Raw genomic sequence first — 25,244 nt, forward strand, 5'->3', positions numbered from 1 at the left:
TTAGAGGCAGGGGAATGACAAGGTTAAAAAAAGGAAAAAAGACAGCCTTTTAGTTTCAGGACCTTTATCTATGTTTACATCAGACGCGTTAGTTTATCTGCCAATGCCAGTTTACCCTTCCATCTTTTTCTCAGCACTCAATGGGTTTGAGCTTGTCTCAATGACTTGGCACGCATCACTGTGGCACATTCTTCATCCATCCACCAACTGTCCAGCAAATAATGCTTTAAGGATCTGAAAACTGATTACTCCTTGACTAACTATTAGGGTTACACATATTGTACTATAACCCCCTCAAAGTTTAAAACAGCTAGGTGTGGAATACATAGTTTTATTTAAGATGAGACCTTCAAAAAGTGTCTAGAAGCAGCAGAAATCAGAGTATCAGGATTAGAACAGGTTATGGGAAATGGGTACAGAGAGGAGAGAAAAGGGGACTGTGTCATAGTATGAACGTCTGCAGCGCACCTGAGGCAGGAGAGAGGATTACACTGAACATGGAAGATGCACAGTGAGCAAAAACAAACAAGCATTTTACAGCTGACTGAGTGCAGTAATAAATGGAGGAGAACTGAGTAATTATATGCAGTGACATCCTTAGTACAACAAACACAAAAGCAATTATGGTGAAAATTAAAAAAACAGAATAAAAATCCGCTTTATTGCCAAGTTTGTACATACAGCAAACAAGGAATTTGACTTCGGTACACTTTGCTCTCTGAGTTTTCTTTTTTGTGTGATATATTCTGCATATATCTTTATGTCCATAAATACATATATACACAATATACAAATATACAAAAGTGGATTTGCGACTTCAGTATGAGGTTGTTTTGTACTCTATTAAATGTTCATCAGAGAAACAGCCTGGGGGAAGAAACTGTCTGTGGCGGCTGGTTTTAGTAATGTAGAATGTAAATAAAGCTAGAATAACAGATGGTGGAGTGGTTTTTATTATGCACAAGATAATAGAAAAAAGCTCAGTGTTCACTGTCTTAAACCCTAAAGAAGCAGTGTGACTCTGAGCGCTGATTCAGGAAGTTCAGAAGAGAGTCCACATGAAAATCTCTTCGAAGCTGATGGCTGTTTAATAGCACAGGTAGGGATGGGTACCGAATTCAGTACTTTTATAGGTACCGATTGAATTCTGTCAGTACTACCGAGTACCTATTCAAATGTACCATGTAAAATCAAACGGTACCATGTTTCGGTACCTAAATGCATCATCGTGACACTGAGGGAGTGGAAGAGTGGGCGATTTTCCATGCCGGACATGAACACAGCATAGCACGCACAAGAGGGTTATGACGTCAGTAGCTGCTGGTATCGTCACCAAAGCATGGCTGACAGAAAGCGCTAGAAAGTATGGCTCCACTTTTCAAAATGTGTTTGTCCCTGGAAGAACTCGGTCTTTCTTTCATGCTCATCCTAGAAAAGAAAACAGTATTTGTGGATAGGAGCAGCTGCAAAATCAATATGCATGAATGGAACATCATTTAACCTAAAATTAATGACATTTGAGGTAACATTGATTGTGGATACTGAGACTTTCGTTCTTCATATCAGAAATGTCAATTTTTACTAACAGCTGATTCATGAGTATTTTGTTTAAAGATCCTGCCTTGCTATTAAATATTAAAACGCCTAAACATAAGTGAGGCAGTGAGCATGCATGCAGAGGATTTTAGCAGTACAGAAAATACAGTGGGAAAGACTATGAGGTGCTGCAGTGGTTACCGAAATGCCAAGTTTTTAAATCTCATATTTCTGTAAATCATATGTAAGGGAAATGTAACTTAATCTTTTTGATAAACCTTCTCTTTTTGGTTCACTAAATAGTCTGTTATCTCTCCTAATGTAAAAGAACCTGTCATGTAGTGTGTGTTTGGATTAGGGCCAAGGGGTGGTGATGGTTTTAATAATAGATTGGACAATACAATAGAATAGTCTTTATTGTCATTGTACTGAAATTGAGGGTGCTCAAACTCAAAGTATGACAAGAACCAGAAGGTTAATTTATCAGGAGATCATGTGGAGCAGCCGGGACAGAATGGAAGCAGGGAAGCGGAGGAAAGGAGACTAATTAACACAGAGGGAACTGAACTAAGAGACGCAGTAGCTTCAAACTAAGGGAAAAAATGCACCAGAGTTCACTTCCAAGCAATTGAGGCACAAGTTTGTAGATGGAGAAGAGTTTAAATGAGCTTCCCAAACCTGCCCAGACCAACAGGACTATCCGAGTAAACAGTATCTAATGTTTATCACTCAATATCATTAAATCATGTATAACTGGCATTTAAACCAGACAAATTTGTGGCTTTTTTACATTTATTATGGAGCTGTTTTCTGTTTTATTTCTTTGTTTTATCAATCCCTGCTCCAAACCAGTTTTAGTATCTATATGTACAGCCAATACTCATTTATTAAATATACTCAAAAATAAGTTTAAGTTTATTTGATTTGACTGGTCCCCTTAAAAAGGACCAAACCGACCTGATGGGAAACAGCACTTAGTAATTTTGATTTTCCCTATGTCTTATATTTTTATATTCTATAAGAGTCAACGGGGCAAAATATAAATCAGAAAAAAACAAAAAAACAATGGAAATAGGGTGTAACATTTTCAGAAAATACAAAATACATACATGAGACATTTCAGCATTCCACGTCTTGAAGGTGGCTTATGGGTGTGAAATGAAACTAGGAAGGGACAAAATGGCGTTACAAATTAGCAAAAGGGCAAACAGATCTAGAGCTATAATCTATTATTGACATTTACATAAAGGTCAGAACTTTTTCTTTTAAGAAACCATTTAGACATTTATATTTGGCTCTTTTGGAGTACAAAAGAGACACTGTGGGAGGTTTAAAACTTTTACATAGTACTATATTTGAGTCTAAACCAAAAAAGAAATGCACTAAACAGAAGGTCATTGTAGCTGTGTCCTAACGTAAAGAAGAAAAAACTATTTTCTGAGCAAATAAATATTTTAAGACGCAATCAGACAACAGGTGCAACGTCCCGTTGCTGCCGCTTCTCAGAGTGAGTAAAATAAAAGTAAAGTTTATTATATTTTTGGCACGTCAAGTGTTTGCCACATAATAGCAGAGCTGGTACAAGCTGACCTACATGCAGTAAATAGAGCAGTTCCTTTTATCTGCTATTAATCAAAGCGAGCCCTAACAAAGTGCTGCTGTTCAGCTCGCTTTGATAAGGTTACAGAATATCCTGTATGCATCGTGTCAGCTTCATATTCCCTGAGAGGATTTGCAGTGTTGGTGCTAGGTAGGAGGACCCTCGGCTGTGTCTGTGCAGCACTGTGGAATACTGAGATGAGGGGAAAGACTTAAAAAAATAAAACTTCATCTATGCCTGTCCATCTGTTTGATATCGTCAAATTACTGTACCTGTCTGTCAGCCAGCTGACCCACCTTCTTTCCTTGATCAGTTTAAACAAGATCAATGGCTGTCTGCGCCTGAGATGAGTGCATCTCAACCGGGCCAGACTCATGTCACAACACTCTCGCTGTGATACAGGATACAGGCTGTCGATTGTGGTATTCTTTCTCTTTGTTCAACTGTTTCAAAACGCATAGGTGTTATTTAAAGCAACCATGTGGGTGGGACTGTGAGAAATAAATGTCATTCTCTTGTGTTCGGGCCTGTATCCTCCAGACGGATCAGTCATGAAATGCTGCTCCAACCTTTTGGCCCAGATGTTTCCATTCCCCATTCAGCATAGTTTAATATTCAGGGACTCGGAGATGTCAAAACACATCACGCTGGGAGCGCATACTGTCGTACATGTCTGGTGAATTGCATTTTCCATGTTGAGGAATGTGACAGTGGTAATATTCCTCATACTGATGCCTGGGTTGGATAAAAAGGTGGGTTCATATCAAACAATAGACCCTTTGTTTTTCCTCATATTTTCCCTCATGTTCCTCCTGTATCTAGGTAAAACAGCCTCTTAATGCAGAAGCTAGGATACAACAAAAGAATTACCCTGAGTTTATATTAATTTTACAATGAAAATGTTTGTGTTAGACACCAAAATAACAAGTCAGTATTTTTTTATGTACTGGTATCTAAATACAGCAGGTAAAACATGTATTGTTACTATGTGCAAACTAATATCAGTTGGTTTAGTATTATCTGATGCCTTATAAAAAAGTTTTTTATAACCAAAGTATAGCACAGAGTGGTACGATTGGTAAAATCAAGTAGCCTTTTCGAAGAGGTCCTAGTGTTGCAATAGATTCTTATGGCAATGGTTAAAACAGCATTTCTAAAATACTGAATGTTCCTATGAGCTCAGTGGGATTCATAATTTAAAAGTGGGAAGAAACCCATTTCACCATAACCCAGCCACTGCCAGGAGGTGCTTCTAAGAACATAGCAGGTCCATTTTTACTCATGAACAGAGTAATTAATGCACTTGACCGCAATGACCTCCATGCACACTCACTGCACAAGACTCCACTGCCGAGAAAAATTTGAAGTTTGTTTAAAATTAGCTGTAAAATATTTGGACAAGCTAAGGAAATACTAGAATATATTCTGGTCAGATGAGGTCAAGGATGAACTTTGGATGTCATTGAACACACGATGTTTTGAGGAAAAACTGTTCTGCACATCACCCAAAAACACCTTGTAAACTCTGCACGTGAGAACATCATGGTGTTGGCTGTCTTACAGCATGTTGTACTGGCAGACTTCATATAATCGAAAGACGCATGGAGAAATGTACAGACACTTTCTTGATCAGAATCTGAAGATAGAACGCATGTTGACTTTCAAGGAAGACAACTGTCCCAAACACACAGCCAAGGAAACTCTAATTCAGAGAAAGAAAGTAGAACTGCTACTAAGTCTCAATCACTTGTTTCCAATTGAAAAACTATGGAAATAATTGAAGATCAGTTAGAAAGGACCCCTGAACTTTCAAGATTTGAACAGACGAAACTAAGGAGATAAATTTGGGCCATAAAGTTTGTCTGAAAAATTTTTTTGAAACTGAAAAATATTTTAGGTCATCATTCCACACCCAATGTCATCTTTGTCCTGCCCCCACACCGAGGAAGCAGCAGTTTGAAATTGAAAAATAAGTCTGACACTGAAAAAAAAAAACTTGAATCTGAAAAGTAGTTTTAAACATTTATTTTCAGTTTACAAAATATTTTTCAGTTTCAAAAATATTTTACAGTTTCAAATCCTTTTTACATACAGTTGATGTCTGTTGTCATTCCAAATTTGTTGTGTGTGTGGATTACTTGGGCTGTTGCCAACATCTGGTGTGACTTTTATATCAACATCCCCATTAGAAATATTTGAAATGAGGAACAATGTTGATGTAATTAATAGTTATTTTACTCACTGTATCTGAAAACAGGTATTATAAAGATATCTTTTGCTTGACTCACAGACAGCGAAAACAATGGTGGAACTTGTCAAGAGGAAGATGCAAAACCTCTCTAGATTTGTACTTTACCTGGTGAGGAAGACACTAAAGGAGGAAAAAGACTTTGCATGCACTTCCTTGTTAGCTATACCAGGTAAAACAACTAATTCGCCCAATTAAATGGCAGCAACTCAATGCATTAAGGCATTTAGACATGTTGAAGACAACTTGCTGAGGTTCAAACCTAGCATCAGAATGAATAATAAAGAGGGATTAGGTGGTTTTACTGTGCCATTCTATATACAGCAAAAAAAAAAAGCAGCACTGAATCTCTACTTACAAGCTAGTGTCAGCACTGCAGCAGTTAGCCGTAATAGGAATTTTGAAAACTAATAGTCACTGATTTAATAGTTGTGGGATTGTTTAGGATATGATGACTGGTCGTCGTTGTTTTTTAGACTTATTGTTGGGCATTACCAACAAGTCTGAAAATCCCATTGATTAGCTGAAGCTCTAGCATAGACTGGCATATTACAATCTACTTTTACCAATGCTGTGTAAAATATCTCTAAAATACTGTTATTATATCACATACATTTCTAGAATTTATCCGCCTTATTCTGAGCTCACCTAGAAATTAATAGTTTGACATAACAAACATTGCTTTTTACCAGTGCAGTGGAAACAATGGTGTCATTTAATGATCACAGATCTGGCTGAAAATTGAATAGATCAGAACTATTATTCTTTCTACTGTATGTGGTAACAGGATGTCATCTGAATATTATTTTGCATACCAGTCTGTAGAATTTATGATTTCAGTTTGTAGTTTTTTTTAAAGAATTGCAGCTCTTCTCTCCTGTACTTCACTGCAGTGTTGGGTTACAAAAGCAGGCAGGGTGAAGGTAGAGTAAAAATCTGCACAGTGGAAGGATCTTCTAGGCTCTCCTTCAGCTGTAGTTGCAAAAGGTCACTAAAGGTCAAATTTACATTTTTTTTTGCTAACAATCCCTTTGCTGCTTAGCTTTTAAGTAAGGGTTTGATTGAAAGAAATGTAGAGACAATGTTTTTGTTAATATAGTTATTAATATTTAGGGTTAGGTTAGGATTTACTAGCCCGACCCTTTAAGAAGTGTTGTACAACTTCTACAACTCTAATTAAGCCCTGTGCCAAGCTGCACAGCTGTGAATCTTTGGCCTGTTGTCCATATCTACATGCATGTGTTTGTTTGCATCTGTGTGTAGCTGCGTGTTTGTGAGTTCTGTCTTTTTTGGCACGCAGATCCCAGATGTAGCAGTGGGGAAGAGTCTGCGCCAAGCCGGATACCCACAGGGGGCCACACTGGAGCCAGAGGCAGCCAGCTGGCCCACCATGCTTTCCCCCAAAACATGGCAAAGACTCTCACACAGTCTGACTCTATCTCACATCCAAAAACTCCTCCACTGACCTCTCAAACTGGCCTGTTTTTCCCCTCCTCAATACATTCAGACACAGTCAGAGCAGGCAGGCATCCAGGCCTTGGCATGTCGGCACTGTAAAGGCGACAGGAGTGTCAACAACATCACACTTCTGATATATAATCCTCCTCATCCCTCCAAGGGCCTGCACAGACACAGCCACGATCAATAAATCAGTCCCTGCGCTCAACACATCTTAAGGCAACAGATACGCCATGGAGCATTCAAGTAATCGCTGCCAGGACAGAGAGTGATGTCATCTTGCTCCATTTAGTATGGAAATGCCACATCTTGAAATCATGAGTCTGATTCAGAGATAAAAGCCTGAGTGTGATGTTTGAGACAGAAAGTAGGCCAACATGATAATAAAGACATTTAACTGCAGCGGAAAAATAGGAACATAGACTGACTTTTGTTCCCTAAAACGCTGTTTATTCAATGTTTGGTTGCCATAGATCTTAATCTTCCAGTTTGCATTGAAACGCTTATTGTTCACCGTCAGTTTCAGCCCACACATTATGCAGATCTCCTTGGAGCCAATCAGCTGCGAATGTTCCACAATGCTGGTGTTTGGAAACAGAAGAATACTTGTCATATTATTTTATCGTGAAGGCTCAGGAGGAAAACACAACGTTGTTGTCTGGATCAAGCGCCCAGGTGCAGACAGGATGTCTTCATTTTTGCTTCGACTGATGCCAGGTTGTGCTTCTGTGTGCGCGTGTGGTAATGGTCACAAGATCATGCAGGCTTTTTGTCTCGACCTGTCCTTGAACGCAATCTAAGCTCTGCACCTTTGATATAAAGAGAAATGTTCCTTCTTCTCCCACGCACAGGGAGAAATACACATGCAGATGCACAAACTGAGTGCACATGAAAAACACACCCAGTCAGTCCCTGCAGTTCCACACTGGTTGAGCCCTAAAGTGACTTGGACACACAGAAACATCAGAGGACTAAACGTTGCACTGGGATTGTGTGACCTTGACTTAACGCAGAGATAAAGAATGAACAAACCCAGCCAATCCAAAACGTTCAGGTGGACTGGATCACAGCTAATGTGTGCAGGTCCTTCAGTGCCAAATTACAATATTTACAGCAAAAACTGTTTTTTAATCAAAATCTCCTAGATTGCAATGTGTAAGAATACCATGAAGATAATGAAACAAACTGGTCACATAAATCAGCCAATGCCCAATCTGATTTACCAAAGAGCAATAGAAAAATACACACAACATATAAATCCAACACAGATCCAAATCTCCAAAGTTTGTTTCATTTTAAAGTACAAATGCAGAAGTTCACTATGACTACAGAGCCTTTAAATACAGAATCAGGAAAAACCAAAGCCTATAAGGAGTTGGATGAATGATGAATGGACGGATGGACAGAAGGAAGGTTGAAGATCGTGGACAGATGCACTGTAGCTGCTGTGGCCTTCAGGATTCAGACTACAACAACAACAATATGTCACTTATTCCAAAGTTGTCACCAAACAAACTGCAGGTAAAGAAAACTGCAAATCAGATCGCAGCACAAGCAGAAAAACAACAATGATGTTTTTTTGTAAGAAAGAGATTTGCTTGTTTTCCCCCATTTGGATTATTTCTCGCTTAGGAAATCTAGGGCAAAAAGTTGCTTGATATTGTGGAAAGTAATCACTTTTTTTGAGAGCAGACAGTTGAGAAACCAGCATAAAATTATGTGGAGATTTAATATTATAATCAAAGAGAGCACAGCATCAAAAGTGTCCAATTTTTAATGCAAAGCCGTAACACAGCAACCATATTGAAGTTAAAGGGGAAACTATTTTATAGGCCTTTAATCGGGACTAAACCAGTTGATCAGCTGCCACTAAAAACAAGCAGGATTAATTTCTGCTGGTTTCTTTTATGGTTTCTCCTGACTTTTTATGAACTTAATTCTCTTTATGTGTTTTATACCACTTCTTGTTTGATTCCACATACATATGACCCATTTTTTTTATGTATTTGTAAGACAAACATCAACGTGTTCAATGCATATTTTCCCTACTATGTAGGTTTGACTTCAGCCTTAAAATACGATAATAACGCACTAGATTATTTGAAGAAAAGTACTGAAAAAGAAGAAATGAGTACAGTTTTTGACGCCACCCCCTTGCCAATCAGTGACCGACAGTCTGAGGTTAGATTTTCAGCCCGACTCAGCTCGCTAGGAACCCCGGCCAAGTAGGTACTAAAAAAGAAGCTGGTACGAAGTAACCATTAATGTAAAACCCAAAAAATCGAGTAGAGCCGACCCAAGCTGTGTAGGTAGTAGTGGTAAAGGGGCTATTATCAGAACTGATTTTGTGGCATCTTTATGAGCAGGCAGTACCTTACAAGCAGAAGATTTGCACCTAATGACAGATGAACTTTTAATGGAGAGTAAATGTTCTAGTGGTCTAGTTCCAAAGTAGATTTCTGAAACAAAAACCTCCAATCACAGAAAATGTTAATGCCTTTGCCATCTTATAAATCTCTACACCATCACATTTGTCAGTCATTTTTTATACCACTTCTTCCATAGTGGGTTGCGGGGAAGCTGGTGCCTATCTTCAGCAGTCTATGGGCGGGAGGCGGGGTCCACCCTAGTTTCCCGTCCATCGCAGGGCAACACACAAACAACCATGCATACACTCATTAACACCTAAGGGCAATTTGGATAGTCCAATTAACCTAGTAGGCATGTCTTCGGACTGTGGGAGGAAGCCGGAGAACCCGATGAGAACCCACGCATGCACAAGGAGAACATGCAAACTCCATGCAGAAAGATCCTGGGCGGGGGCCGAGTCGAACCCAGGACCTTCTTGCTGCAAGGCAACAGTGCTACCAACTGCGCCACCATCACCTTTGTATTAATGATTATTTAGACAGATGTCTGAGATTGTAAGACTGACTGTACATTTGTGCCATATGATTTCAGCAGAATCATCAGTTGCACATTTTCCAGCCATCATAAATCTGAGTTGATCTTCTGGACTGATGATCTGGAGAATGAGAGTTTTATTACCATTTTAGACTCTCCAGGATATGGCATTATGCTAAATATGGCTATTTCTGGGAAAACAGCGAGGGATTCAAAGAAGCATTTGAAGAAGAGTTGAGAAAATATTAAGCCACAACCACAAGCTGTTGATGTTGACCCAAAGCAGATTGGGTCCAAGGGTTCATACTGTTGTTCAGCCAAATTCTGACAGTACCATCTGTAGTCCTGACTAAAATGAGATTTATCCGGCAAGCAGTGTTTTTGTACATTTTTGCGAGCCTGTGCTGCAGAGGAGACTCGGGTTTCTGTTCAGGGCTGACTGGAATCAAACCTGACAGCATCCTTTGCTACTGTTGTAAGATTGATCAGGGTTTTCCTAACATGCTAAGATGCCTCTTCTTGCTAATGCAACTGTAAAGAGTCTGCTTGTTTAGCTGGTCTCTGAAGTCAACATGTTTTTATCTGCTGCTCAACCTGTTTTATTTTAAATATACTAAAGATGAAAGAAAAAATCACAACAAGTCAACATTGTCACCAATCATATAAATATATAGACATATGTATATCCGTATATACGTATGTGTGTGTGTGTGATCTTGTTGAGTGAACTGAGATAAGAAAGAAACGGAGCAGAGCCTTTCAATTCTCACAAGGCGTATGAAAATTAGGCAGGGCTATGACTGAGCCATGAAATATTAAAAGCCTACAGTTTTACACTGATGACAGGTAAAAATCTTCTTACTTAGGCAAAATCCAGCATTCAATGCATCTTCAAGTGTTTCCAGTTTAACAGCTAGCTTGTCTTACCTCTTGTTGGGCTTCTTAAGGCAGTAAAATGTTAAAATGAGTCTTTTCACTTGTAGATACCAAGTAATGTAAGAGCATGTGTTTGTGATTTAATGATGACATTTGTTAAATCGAGTGAATAAACTGATTGATTGGTTGATGCCATAAAAACATAAAATGGCACCCAAGGATTACAAATACAAAGAACTTTTATAACCGCTTGATCTGTTGCTTAAATTAGTAAAGTTGCATTAAAAAAGAAAGATGACAATAAAGCACAAAAAGGTTCATTTAACCTCTTAAACCCCCCTTCACAACGGACTACTCTAGTACTAGGCAACTAGGCCATTGTTTGTAGGATCTCATAATGATACCTCCACTCTTCTTACACAAGTAGGTTTTGCTTCCCTGCTTTTCCAGTCATTCTGCCATAATATCACAGTCGTTACTGTGTTACCAAATAAATACAGGAGGTTTCTGCACCTCCACCATCAGAGTTCAGCCCTACTATTAGGGAGCAAAACCTTTACAAGTGCTGCAGGAGACAATCCAGTTAAGCGGGGGTACTTTACTATGGGGTGTGTGGGCTTGTTGTTTGTGTTTCTAGATGTACCTAAAGATATGACAGAAGAATATTAGTAATCGGCTCCTAGTGCCTTAAGACCCAACTTAATGCTATTTTCTGCCTTATTTTATGTGCCAAATGGTTCATTTCTTGGGCTCTGAATACTTTTACAGCAATCTATTAAAGTATTCATACCCCTTGAACTTTCTAATTATGCCACATTACAACCACAAACTTCAAGAGGATCATATGTGAACACCCAACATTCAATTACCACAAAAATTTAAAACATAGTTTTAAATTTTTTTGTAGAAATGGCACTTTGAAGATCTCAGTATAAATCCAGCTGTTCTGTGAAGGCCTCAGAAGTATGGAAGCAAATTGTTACCATATTTCAAATGAAAAAGCATTTTCAGAAATGCTTTTTCATCTTAAGAATGTGGCTGCATTGTTTGACTCATAAATGAAATTAGTTATCAATAATCCTATTTGCATTTTAATTTTCTTCTTCAAGACTGCTCATTCTTTCACTTAATTAAAAAGAAAAATACATTTGAGCGCCCCCTACCGAACAAGCTGGGTAGCTCGGTCAGCAGGGAGCTGAGGAAGAGCGGCTGCTGACGTCACTCTGCTGCGCCCGCCGCTCGGAATGCTTTTTCGTTTTCGAGTTCTGGGCAGTACTTTGCGGGCAGACCACGAAAACGAAAAAGCATTGTCTGCTTTGTTTTCTTTTTGATTATGGCATAAAATGTGCCGTCGTGAAGAAGAAAATGCAAATGCAAATAGGATGATTGATAACTAATTTTATTTATGGGTCAAATAACGCAGCCACATTCTTCAAATGAAAAAGCATTTCTGGAAATGCTTTTTCATTTTCAAATTTTACATTTCAAATTGAATTTTGGTATCTATTTGTTGGGGCATATTTTGAAAAATAAATCTCAAATGTCTTTATCATTTTCATTTTAATTAAGTGAAAGAACGAGCAGTCTTGAAGAAGAAAATTAAAATGCAAATAGGATTATTGATAACTAATTTCATTTATGGGTCAAAGAATGCAGCCACATTCTTAAAATGTAACATCTCTGGAGGAGGTGCTGAGATACACCGTTCTGGTGAGAAAGTCTTTAGACAAAACAATTAAAGACAAATACATTGTGCAATCTACAAACTTTCCCTTATTGAAACGGTGGCAAAAAGAAGGCCATTGTTCAAAGGGAACCATTACAAGACAGCATTCGCAGTTTGTCACAAACCATTTAGGGGACACAGGAAACAACAAGAAAGAATGTAGCTCTGCTCCCAATTGAATTGTTTGCTGTGGTTTTCATGCAAAATGTTGTGTAGCACAAAACTAAAACTGCACAACATCTTCCACGGGCTATTAACACAGTGAAACACGGTGTTGGCAGCATCATGCTGTGGAGGTGCTTTACTAACGGGACAGGTAAGGTGACCAGAGTTGATGGTAACAACCCTAAACATACAGTCAGAGCTACAAATAAAGGGTTAAGTTCAAAGCATATTCATATGACAGAATGGCCTAGTCAAAGTTCAGACATAATTCCAACTGAGAATCTTTGGTAAGACATAAAAACTGATGCTCATAGTCACTCTATCCAATCTGAGTGAGCTCAAGCTATTTTTCTCTCTTAAAAGTCTTGCAGCTGTAACTGCAGACAGGCGGTTCCACAAACTAATGACTCAAGGGGCTGTATATAAATGCAAACCATGCTTTCAGGTTTTCCATTCGTAAAGAAAGAAAATTAAAACCGGGATTTTCCTTCTAGTTCACAACTGTGCACTACTTTGGGTGGCTCACATAAAATCTCAATAAAATAAATTGAAGTCGGTGGCTGTAAGATCAAAGTCCAAGAGATATAAATGTCTTTGCAAGGTACAAAGTATGATTGGAGTCTTTTCAGGTCTTGTGTCTCAGGAAATGTATGAACATCAATTTTAAAAGGGAATTTCTAGTTGGGAAATCCTCCTCTTGATTTAACCTAGACAAATACATCATAAGCTCATTTACCCTATAGACATTTAGTCTGAATAAAGATGTTGAAAAACCATGTGGAGTAACCATGACAGTCTTAATCATCTTCATGATGACCTCTGTTCACCTTCAACTTTTAACTACATTATTGAGACAGAAGGCAACACTGTTTCTTCGATCTTTTTCATTAAGTTTAAGGCTTCATTTTTTCCCATTATTGCTTTGAACATAATAACCTGAACTGTACAGTACTTTTAACTTTCAAAATGATAAATGTTTACCCTCAGCCTTTGACTCCTCCTTTTAATAATATGCAGACAAATTATGACATTAACTGCAAAATAATCTTTCCAATCGCTTTGTTTTCTGGACAAAAACATGCTGTAGTCAAAGTGCAAAATAAAAGAACTGAATGCCGAGAAAAAAACTGAATAAAGATGCTGATGATGATTGCAAAAGGCTTTAAAACTGATTGCCAGAGAAGTTTTTTCCCCAACAGATCTATGGTTAACAGAACCCACATACAAGGTTGCACAACAAGGTATGAAGAAAACGTCTGTTTGTTCCCCTCATCTACCGCCTGCAGCAGTCATGAATTATACAAATGTGGTGAAATGTGCGCATCTTCTGTGAGAATAGAAACTAACTGTAAGACAGAATAGTTTGTGTTTTATTAGGTGACGTGTTTTTGACGTTTTTGCTCTTCCACTGATTATCAACTGGTTGCATAAATATAACCAGTGACATTTAAGCTGCTCCTGTTCAAAGATTCATTCTAGTTTCAAGATATTTGCGTTAATCATTTACCGACTTACTGGAAAAACCCTGGCCTTAAATATCTCCTGCACAGGTAGGGAAACATTGCATGAAAGGGCTTTAAATGGATATTGACTCATACAGACAGTGGATGAAAGTACAGACACCATCAAATAGGCTTTACACTAAAGCCCTTAGGATACGAGCACCACCACACGCTTCACTGGTTCCGTCCTGCACACCAACAAAAACAAGACTATTTCTCACCAGAGGCAGCTTGTAAAATCATTCCATCTTTGTTTTTTTTATCCTCTACATTACGTCAAGCCAGCAGCTCACAAAGCCACAGACATGAGAAATATGTCGGCCATTTTGGCTCTCTCAAAGCTGACAGCACGCAGAGCTGCTGCTCATTAGAAGGCAGGGGTGACAGAGCCTTTCTCTCCCCCCACCATCACCTAACGGGTTTGACTTACTCACCCTAAAAGAGAGGAAGAGCAGAGGGGGGAGAGTTCAGCCAAGCAGGAGCGCTGCTGGAAAGGTGGTGAAGGGCAAAAGCGAGAACTATAAGAGCAAGGGCAAGGAGTAAAGAGTGGAATAAGGAGCCATGCCGGCGGATATCATTAAGGTCGAGCCCAGCGCTGGTTTAATGAGCGAGCTCACAGCAGCCCTCCATCCTCAGTGGCGCCTGGTGGCTGCTGGGCCCAAAGGGTCTAGCTCCCCAGCAGGAGCTCAGGCACGTTCCATCACTGCTGAGTGCAGGAAGGGAGGTACAGACGGTGAGCATTTAGTTTTACTCACTACCTGTGGAGGACACTCACACAGATGCATCTCCACCCTAAAAATAAAGCAAGAAAATCTGGCTCGGTCTCGTACAACCTCAGGGAAGAAATGTGTACACGTGAACCACCTAGCTTTCCCTCCTCATTTGGCAGTTATAACTGATGCTGCCTGTCCCATAAACATAACGGTAACCCTGACGTCTCCTTCATGTCACACTGCTGCACATACAGCTGTGAGAGGTGCTGAGAAAGCATGCATCTGCTGTTTCTATATGGCCCTCAGGGGTCACAGACTGCAGTGCCACCAAGGGTGATTGTCCTGACAGCATTTTCCTGCAGACCTCTGGCTTTTCTTACTTTAACACATGACTTGAAGCCGCATAGAAATGAGCAGTGAATTTTGTTACCGACTGCTTTTAAAATGATCAATTTCTTAAATTATATTCAGGTTATTTATATAGAGCCACTTTGAAACAAATGTCATCTCAAGGCACTATACAAGACAAACAGGTCCACTTTATCTCCACAGAGACAAAATTAAATAAATCCAATCGTATAGAGCGATACAAATTCATTTACATACATCTCAAATTGATCCATACATAAAACAATGCAGTGAGACTCAGTAACCACTGGGTAACAGGTTATCTAAAGAAGCCCAGCTGATTGTATCGAGTCATGACTTCCCAGCATTCCCTCCTCTTAACCAAGCATGTGGCAACAGAGGTAAGAAACAACCTCTTATTGACAGGAAGAAGCCCTCAGCAGCAGCTCAGTCTGAGAGGCCACCTGCCAGCACCAGGAGGGGGAGGAAAGGGCAGAGCAGACGCACAGGAGCACTGGTGCCGGGGTATTTTAAAATCAGATGAGTTGAAGCAGGGTGAAGTCTGAAACCTGCGCGCTGGGATGACCTGAGCACCAGGGTAGGTTGGGAAGCTGCTTGAGTATCAAACTTCTTGTAATCTTAGTTCAGGGCAAATTCTGAATCAGTTCATTTCTGTTATCACAACTTTACAACAAATCTCAATTAACTTTAGAAAAAACAATAAAGTCCCAATGTATTTCAAAGCTTCAAATTTATTTAAATCAAACTACAACCAATAAAGTCAGATTCAGTTGATCCAGAAATATGAACCAGTAGAAAGATGCCTAAGGAAATAGGCAGATTGTATTGAGCTGCTGATTTTGCAGCAATCCCTCATAAGGTGAAAGCAGAAACCCTCAGGCTGAATCTGCTTCACTATGAGTGGCCTTAAACCTAAGCCTAATCTTAAGAGTAGACAGGCTGTCTGCCTCCAGGACATAAACTGGGAACTGGTTCCATGATAGAGGAGCCTGATAACTAAAACATCTATCTCCTATTCTACTTGAAGAAACTCCAGGAACCACCAATAAACCTGCAGTGTCAGAGTGAAATGCTTTGCTGGGAACATACAGAACAAGCAGATCTCTTAGTTAGAACTCATAGATTAATTACACATTTCCTTAAATTATTTCTGCTATTGATGATGATTATTAGGGATGAACTGACAAAAAACCTTTCGCCGATATCAATTTCCAATATTACTATTGCTGTTACAGCCAATAACCTACAACCCCAATTCCAATGAAGATGGAGGCTGTGTAAAACGTTAAATAAAAACAGAATACAATGATTTGCAATTCCTGTTCAACCTATATGCAGATGAATACACTACAAATACAAGACATTTAATGTTGAAACTGATAAACTATTGTTTTCTTGTAAATATTCAATCATTTTGAATTTAATGTTTGCAGCATGTTCCAACAAAGCACAAAAAAACACAGAGAAAGTTGAGAAATGCTCAAAAAACATTCCACGGGTGAACAGGTGAATTGGAGACAGGTGAGTGTCATGATTGCTTATAAAAGGAGCATCTCTGTAAGCCTCAGTCGTTCACAAGCAAGGATGGAGCGAGGAACTGCGTGAGCGAACAGCCCAACACTTAATGCTTGTGACCTTTGATCCCTCAGGTGGCACTATGTTAAAATCAGACATCATTCTGGAACGGATATTACCAAGTGGGCTCAGGAACACTTCAGAAAACACAGTGTCAACACAGTCCGTCGCTACGTCTACAAGTTAAAACTCTACCATGAAAAGCTAAAGCTACTGTATATATCAACGCAGCCGGCTTCTCTGGGTCCGCCCTCACCTCAGATGGACCGACGCAAAGCAGAAAGTGTGCTGCAGTCTGATGAGCCCATATTTCAAATTATTTTTGGAGTAAACAGTCTATCCGGATTATTAGCGCAAAGTTCAAAGTTCAGCATCCGTGATGGTATGGGGGTGTTTCGGTGTTGATGGCATGGGTAATTTGCACATCTGTGAAGGTACCATTAATGCTGAAAGGTACATAGAGGTTCTGGAGCAACACCTACTGCCATCCAAGCAACGTCTTTTTCAGGGACGTCCTGCTTATTTCAGCAAGACGATGCCGAGTCACATTCTGCATGTGTTACAACAGCGTGGCTTCGTAGTAAAAGAGAGCAGACACTAGACTGGCCAGGCTGCAGTCCAGACCTGTCTGCCATTGAAAATGTGTGGCACATTATGGAGCACCAAATACGACAACGGAGACCCCGAACTGTTGAACAACTGCAGTCGTACAAGAATGGGAAAGAATTCCACCTACAAATCTTCAACAGTTAGTGCCCTCAGTTCCCAAACACTTATTAAGTGTTGTTGAGAGTAATATGTGGGATGATGGGACGCAGTGGTGAACATGCCCCTGTCCCAGCTTGTCTGTAAAGGGGTTGCAAGAAATTTCAAAGGGAGTGAATATTTGTAAAAAAATAAATAAATAAAATAAACCAACAGTTTATTATTAAATATCTTGTCTTTGTAGCATATTCAGTTGCATAGAGGTTGAACAGGATTCACCAATCATTGAATCCTGTTTTACACAACGTCTCATCTCCATTGGAATTGAGGTTGTATATTTACTGATATTATATCTATTACATATATTTCTCTACACTTTAGACACCATAAGAAAAAAAACTACCCACAATCCTGCACTGCACCACTATCACATGTCCAAACAAATAACACAAGCCAACCCCCTTCCTCCTCCTTTTGAAACACACACACAAACGGCACCAAAATGGAACAAACATCTGTAATGATTATCGGCCCAGTTTAACCTATCGGACCGATGCAGGTATGTTAAAAAATGACTAACTTTGGCCGAATGGTAATGCAGACATATTGTGCAGCCCTAATGATTATGAATGACAGCTAAGGAAAGCCAAACGATTCTGTTTCTCAAAAAAATTTTATTTTACAGAAAGAAACGTTATTTTATGCCCACAATCGTTACAAAAAACTGCTGACTTCACAGCTGTCCCACCGACAGTTGCTGACACTGTGCTTTAGAAGCTGGCTGCTCACAGAGTGATGTATCCAATCATGTTAATGGAACGTTGAGTGGAAAGAAACATTTTCATAAGCAGGAGGGTTGCTGCAGCTTTGAAAGTATTGAGAATCCCAATGGAGAGCTTGGGGGAGACTCACAACCCAGATGTATCTAGGACATGGGCTGCAACCGTCAGATTCCTTGGGTTAAGTCATCCTTGAACTTAAGAGAATCAAAGGTATCTCACCGGGGCTAGGGAGAGAAAAGACTGGACGGTTGCTCAGTAGTCCAAAGTCTTCTTATCAGATAAAAACTTTTCCCTCAATTTGGAAACAATGGTCCCAACGTCTTGAGTGGAGAGTCAGAGAATCCAAGCTGTTTGAGGTCCATGGTGAAGTTTCCACAGTCTGAGATGATTTGAGAACCTATGTCATCTGTTGGTGTTGGTCCACTGTGTCTCATCAAGTCCAAAGTCAGGGCAGCCATCTACCATCAAACTTTAGAGCACTTTATGCTTCCCTCTGCTGACGAGCTTTGATGCAGACTTTTATTTTCCAGGAGAACTTGGTACCTAATCACACCACCAAAGGTACCAACACCCACTTTATGATCAAGCTATCACTGATCTTCTTTGGTCAGCATGACCTAAGCCCCACAGAGGATCTGTGGAGGATTTTCAAGCGGATGATGTGAAACACCAGAGCCAACAATGCAAACAAGCTGAAGGTTGCTATTAAATCAACCCAGGCTGCTTCCATGCAACGCTGCACTGATGCAGTAACACATGTAAAAGGAGCCCCAACCAACTACTGAGGTTATATATTGTATACAGCACATATTTATCGATCTTATGTAATATTCTAATTTTCTATGAAACGGAATTTTGCTTTTTCGATTAGCTCTAAGCCATAATCTTTACCATTAACATAAGTAAACACTTGAAATATATCCCTCTGTGTGTGATGAATCTATACAAGAATTTCACATTTTGAATTGATATATTGAAATAATTTAAAGTTTTATTTATTGAGATGCATCTGCAGAAAGATCAAAACTAGACTTATAGCATTTTACTGTTTTTACTTTGACACGTGGTAGTGGCAAACCTGGAATCAAACTAGCAACCTTCCAGGTGACCATTCTCCCTCACTGAACCACAGCTGAGGGGCTGTAATTACAAGTTATTTAGTATTAGGACCAAAGCAGGTGGAGTTATGTTTAAAGACCACAGTGCTGTAGACAAGTCAAACCGTTTATGATTTGTAAAAACATGGTATATTTCGTCATATGAGCTAAATGCATCGTTCCATCCAAAGAAACATTGGAGTGACCTAATCATCCTTACATTTGCTACAGGCAAACCATTTCTCACTGAAAAACCTTTAAGCTCTGAGATGTGGCAGCATAAAGTGCACATTAACCTCCTCGGAGCTGATCCTGGTCATGGCAAACATGGTGAGATAAAAACAGATGAAATGAGAGCATAGCCAGCAGGTAGAGAGCAAAGACTAAATGATGTTAGCTTGATTCTAACTGAATCAACACACAGCAATGTCTGATAAGGAGCCCTAACCCCTTTACCAGGCAGAGAGACTCCTGTGATGGGCAGCTTTACAGAGATATGTTCATACTTCCCATGGTTTTTTGTGCTTGCAGATACATAGAGAGATAATACTGCACACAGAAACACAGATACAAGCAGCACGTCCTCAGCACATCAGGCAAGATCAATCGCTGTGAACGGTTTCCACCCCGGCTGTACTGACCCGATCAGAGAGAATTGGACACAGTGGGACAAGAAGAAAGACAGATGAAAAGCAACAGAAGAAACAGAGCAAATATATTATCTGACACAAACAACTGTCTGAAAACAGAATGTAGAGCAAAATCAAAGATAATGACTGAAAACAAGATATGAGGAAATAAAGAGAGCACAGAGATCCAGAAACTTGGCTTATCAAAGGGTTCTTCTGCCTTTGGTTGATAAGGCGATGTGATAAGTCCTGCTGCTCGGTGTCAAGTGCCGAGAACCACACACACATTCACAAAGACAAACACTCACTGTGTGTGGTCAGAGCAGCCCCATGGCCAAACCAGTGCTCATCCTGACACTCCAAAGGGGCTCTGCATGTGCACTGCCTCAGATGTTTAATTCATACAGTCTCCTGTTTGCGCTCGACAGGAACGCTCGGTGGAGGAAGATAGGAATGCAAAGCGTCGGGTGTGACAGAAGAGGAGGAGGGAGGTTACATAAACAAAAAATAAAATAAAATATAGAAAGGGAAAATGAGATAAAAAAAGCCGCAGCTGAAAACTGTGCGAGGAGAATAGATCAGAACGCATGTTTGTTATGAATTTTCAGATCCAGGCACATATAGAATGAGTGATGGATGGAATCAGAGCAGCAAAAACTGAAACCGAAAACAAACACAAAGGCACAAAAACTTTGGGAGTCTCTTCTGAGCAGGACCAAAAAGCCCCGAGTGCTGACAGGGTTTGTTTTAAGTCTGAGCAGAGGCTGGTGAAGGTCTGACTGGTAGTGATTTTCTGTCATCTCTCTTTTACTCTTCATCCCTCACGCCTGCTCTCCAACTAATCCACCCCACGCACACATCACCCGACCTCTCCTAGGAGGCATGTCCTGGATCTAACCCTAAAAAAAACATCCAACATCAATTCTGGTTCGTTAAAAGATCCTGTTTATTGCAGCATCCTGGCTGATCGGTTTGTCAATTTTAGTGCCATGTTCTCCAAATCAACAATAAAAGATTCCTCTATTTTCCTGATGTGTTCACACATAAGGTCATGTCATTAGGTAACTCTCGGCGTCATAAACCAACAGCTCGGTCGATTTTACCAGACAACAAAAAACTGGTTATCTTGACATAACAAAATGATCATTTCATATCGTGAGAAAAACATATTAAAAGGTCATTTTTACAGCCAGAAAACCGGAATTATTTTTCAAGTGAGCAATTTTAAAACACCCTTTTCTGACACAAAAAGAGCCTGTCAGTCACAATCAATGACGATAAAGCACCGTTGAATGCAGTATACAGATAATTGATTGTTTTCTTGACAATTAGGACCCTCTAAAGGAAACATGTCGGATAGATTTGCACACTTTTGCTATTAAAATCATCTAGGCAAGAAACATCTGCTCAGCTAGGGTAAACAATCCACCAAAAACGCCCTCTTTCTGCCCAAGGCCTGAGAAACAACCTCCGATTCATGGGAAGGAACAACCCAAGGCTGGGGGAAGATGAGAGTGACTGCCACTGCTCTGACGTAGGGCTCCAGCAGAGAGTCAACAGCCAGACCACAGAGACAACCGGGAGTGGGTTTATCAGGTAAGAAAACTGGAAGGGTTACTTTTTTATGTAAAATCTGTCAGTACAAAGTGCATGCTGATGCTGCTGAACGGGGGGCTTTTGTCGTAGCCACCATATGAGTAGCTTTAACATTTTAGGGCCAAATGACAGTTTCAGAGGGACTTATTAAGTTCAAGGGGCGTTACAGAGGGTGTCTTCAGAATATCATAGAGAAAACATGGGCTGATCATGTGGAAACAAGTAAGACTTGCATAACAACTCCATGACCCACTAATATAAAGTAGCTATTTTTGGTGGAAAAAATGGTGGGAGAAATATGAGTGCTGATGCAGGTGCAAACCAAGGTAACTGCTTATCTGAACCAGAGATTACGTCTGTCTGAAGGCTGTCAAAATGTCATGTTTTTGAGAAGACTCCCATGCACTCATTGACCATGGTGGGGTATTGCCTGGGCTTGCCACAGATAACTCTTAAACCCCCTTAGATTACTAGTTTTATTAGGTCTCCAAGCTTGAGCACTCAGGCAACATTTCTCCTGACTTCCTCCTCCTGACTGGATAAGTCTCCACATATATCTTCACTTTATGAACTAAATTCAAGCAGCAGATTTTACTATCACTATTTTACTCTTTGTGCCATCCACTTATGCCAATGTTTGGTGTTACAAACATAACCACTCGTGCTTATTTTTATTTCTTACATTTTTATTAAGAAAAAAATTATATTAAATCATAAAATTAAGCATCAGCTATGATACTGAAAACTGATAATGTCAAGAAATTGCGGAAGCCCTTTTTATTTAGTTTGACAATGTAAGGGGCAATCGAGGGAACCTGAAAGGTCACTACTAACTAAATACTTGCATCTGCCTCATGGGTTGCAAGGCAAATATAAATCATTTCTGGCAAAATCAAAAATACACTGAACTTATCAAAACTAGATCTTAAATCAAATAGTGAAAGGAATGTTATTGATCCTTAAAGCTGCTGCCACAGTGTCACTTATTATGCCACGAATGTCAGTGAATACTTTTTACATGAAAAAAGAAGTGGATAGTCAAGTCCTGAATCATTTAACTGAATAAACTTTCAGAATAAATGAATGTAATTACAAAATGTCTTTACTCCTACCTGTGGCGAGCTAAGAATGTGTATACCTTCTTATCTGGAGTCCAATGACCTGTGAAGAGATCCACGGTGGACCATGCTGCAGTCTCGGCAGGTTCTGCTTCTCCTCCCAGGATCTTCCAGTTTCAATGGGGTAACTCATAAAAAAAAACACCTACCAAAGAGTGCAGAACCATCTTTGTCTCCTACAACAGATGTCAAAACCTGCTTTAAATAACTGCAACATTTTATGAAGGTATAATTATTACTGATGAATGGTAGCCTACTAGCACAATGAAAAAATAAATATTTTGTTTAGTAGGAAGCATTTCAGCTTCAAAATTGTGCAAATTGTTGAATTAGGAAGCAAAGAACTTACTTGATTTAATGTAAATTTTAACCAAAAAAATACTATAAAAAGGAGGATTTCAACACTCAAATAAAAAGGACATCAGATAATGACTAAAGCGTACAATGCACCTTTAAGAATGATAAAAGCCTCCTTAGCAAAGTAAGCAATTAGCTATTAGCTCATTTAGTGTTTATCTGATTTAAACACATAAAGTGCACTGAAGTGACCCAGAATACAGCACAGCAGTCCTGTAACACTGACTGTTTTTAATGGGAAGTATTTCAAATTAAACCTGTTACATGACTTACTATCCTTATTCAAAACAAGCTAACAGTTAGCAAATGCTACGTAGATTAACCCACTGGAGTTTCCAAACTCCGGTGACAAGGCAGAAACTCCCGGTCCATCTCAGGGTTATCAACTACAGATGGATAACAGCTTAATGGAAATAAACAACGTAATTCTTGTGCTTTACCCATCACTGTTTAGCATTTTAACCTAGTTTTTCCATGATCAGTTATACCAAGAACTCAAATGACCTTCAGAGGAAGTGACCGTTGGCAGGAGAACTGCGCCATCTGCAGGCGGTAGTTGCAGCTACGCCGCCTTGAAACACATAGGTGTAGCACCCTTTAACTTCCATCGGGTTCCATAAAACCACGAAAAAGATTTGTTTTTCAATGTTTGTGCACATCGGTGCATGTGCTTGAGTACATACCAGTGTGTATGTAGAATAGTGTTACCATTTTAGCTAGCTTGTATTTTCACAATAGGAGTGTAAAAAAAGTACAAAAAAGTCAATGTGAACGCTTCTGTGAACCTCCAAGGAACCATTTCTTCTTAATCTTCAGAGAACCATGATAGTTCCCCAACAGTAACATTGTGAAGGTGCAAATTAACATTAAAAAACCTTAAGGGAATGTTTTCCTGAAATTATGAAGGTTGTCTAAAAATTATATGAAGCTAATGCGTAGACAAGATTTAAGGAAAGTCTGTTCCCAGATACAGGTCCTTCTCAAAATATTAGCATATTGTGATAAAGTTCATTATTTTCCATAATGTCATGATGAAAATTTAACATTGATATATTTTAGATTCATTGCACACTAACTGAAATATTTCAGGTCTTTTATTGTCTTAATACAGATGATTGTGGCATACAGCTCATGAAAACCCAAAATTCCTATCTCACAAAATTAGCATATTTCATCCGACCAATAAAAGAAAAGTGTTTTTAATACAAACAACGTCAACCTTCAAATAATCATGTACAGTTATGCACTCAATACTTGGTCAGGAATCCTTTGGCAGAAATGACTGCTTCAATGCGGCGTGGCATGGAGGCAATCAGCCTGTGGCACTGCTGAGGTCTTATGGAGGCCCAGGATGCTTCGATAGCGGCCTTTAGCTCATCCAGAGTGTTGGGTCTTGAGTCTCTCAACGTTCTCTTCACAATATCTCACAGATTCTCTATGGGGTTCAGGTCAGGAGAGTTGGCAGGCCAATTGAGCACAGTGATACCATGGTCAGTAAACCATTTACCAGTGGTTTTGGCACTGTGAGCAGGTGCCAGGTCGTGCTGAAAATGAAATCTTCATCTCCATAAAGCTTTTCAGCAGATGGAAGCATGAAGTGCTCCAAAATCTCCTGATAGCTAGCTGCATTGACCCTGCCCTTGATAAAACACAGTGGACCAACACCAGCAGCTGACACGGCACCCCAGACCATCACTGACTGTGGGTTCTTGACACTGGACTTCTGGCATTTTGGCATTTCCTTCTCCCCAGTCTTCCTCCAGACTCTGGCACCTTGATTTCCGAATGACATGCAGAGTTTGCTTTCATCCGAAAAAAGTACTTTGGATCACTGAGCAACAGTCCAGTGCTGCTTCTCTGTAGCCCAGGTCAGGCGCTTCTGCCGCTGTTTCTGGTTCAAAAGTGGCTTGACCTGGGGAATGCGGCACCTGTAGCCCATTTCCTGCACACGCCTGTGCACGGTGGCTCTGGATGTTTCTACTCCAGACTCAGTCCACTGCTTCCGCAGGTCCCCCAAGGTCTGGAATCGGCCCTTCTCCACAATCTTCCTCAGGGTCCGGTCACCTCTTCTCGTTGTGCAGCGTTTTCTGCCACACTTTTTCCTTCCCACAGACTTCCCACTGAGGTGCCTTGATACAGCACTCTGGGAACAGCCTATTTGTTCAGAAATTTCTTTCTGTGTCTTACCCTCTTGCTTGAGGGTGTCAATAGTGGCCTTCTGGACAGCAGTCAGGTCGGCAGTCTTACCCATGATTGGGGTTTTGAGTGATGAACCAGGCTGGGAGTTT

General features: G+C 39.9%; 1 long non-coding RNA gene across 1 annotated transcript; it reads right to left on the reverse strand.

The window, feature by feature from the left end:
• Positions 1-826: 826 nt before the first annotated feature.
• LOC124879741 lies at positions 827-23,589 on the reverse strand. The gene is made up of 4 exons (XR_007041103.1): positions 23,461-23,589; positions 22,620-22,775; positions 2,646-2,700; positions 827-1,428 (listed from the first exon to the last, which is right to left on the reverse strand). It is a non-coding gene; the product is annotated as an uncharacterized LOC124879741 (long non-coding RNA).
• Between the last annotated feature and the right edge of the window lie 1,655 nt (positions 23,590-25,244).

This window comes from Girardinichthys multiradiatus, chromosome 13 (assembly GCF_021462225.1).
Source record: "Girardinichthys multiradiatus isolate DD_20200921_A chromosome 13, DD_fGirMul_XY1, whole genome shotgun sequence".
NCBI lineage: Eukaryota > Metazoa > Chordata > Actinopteri > Cyprinodontiformes > Goodeidae > Girardinichthys > Girardinichthys multiradiatus.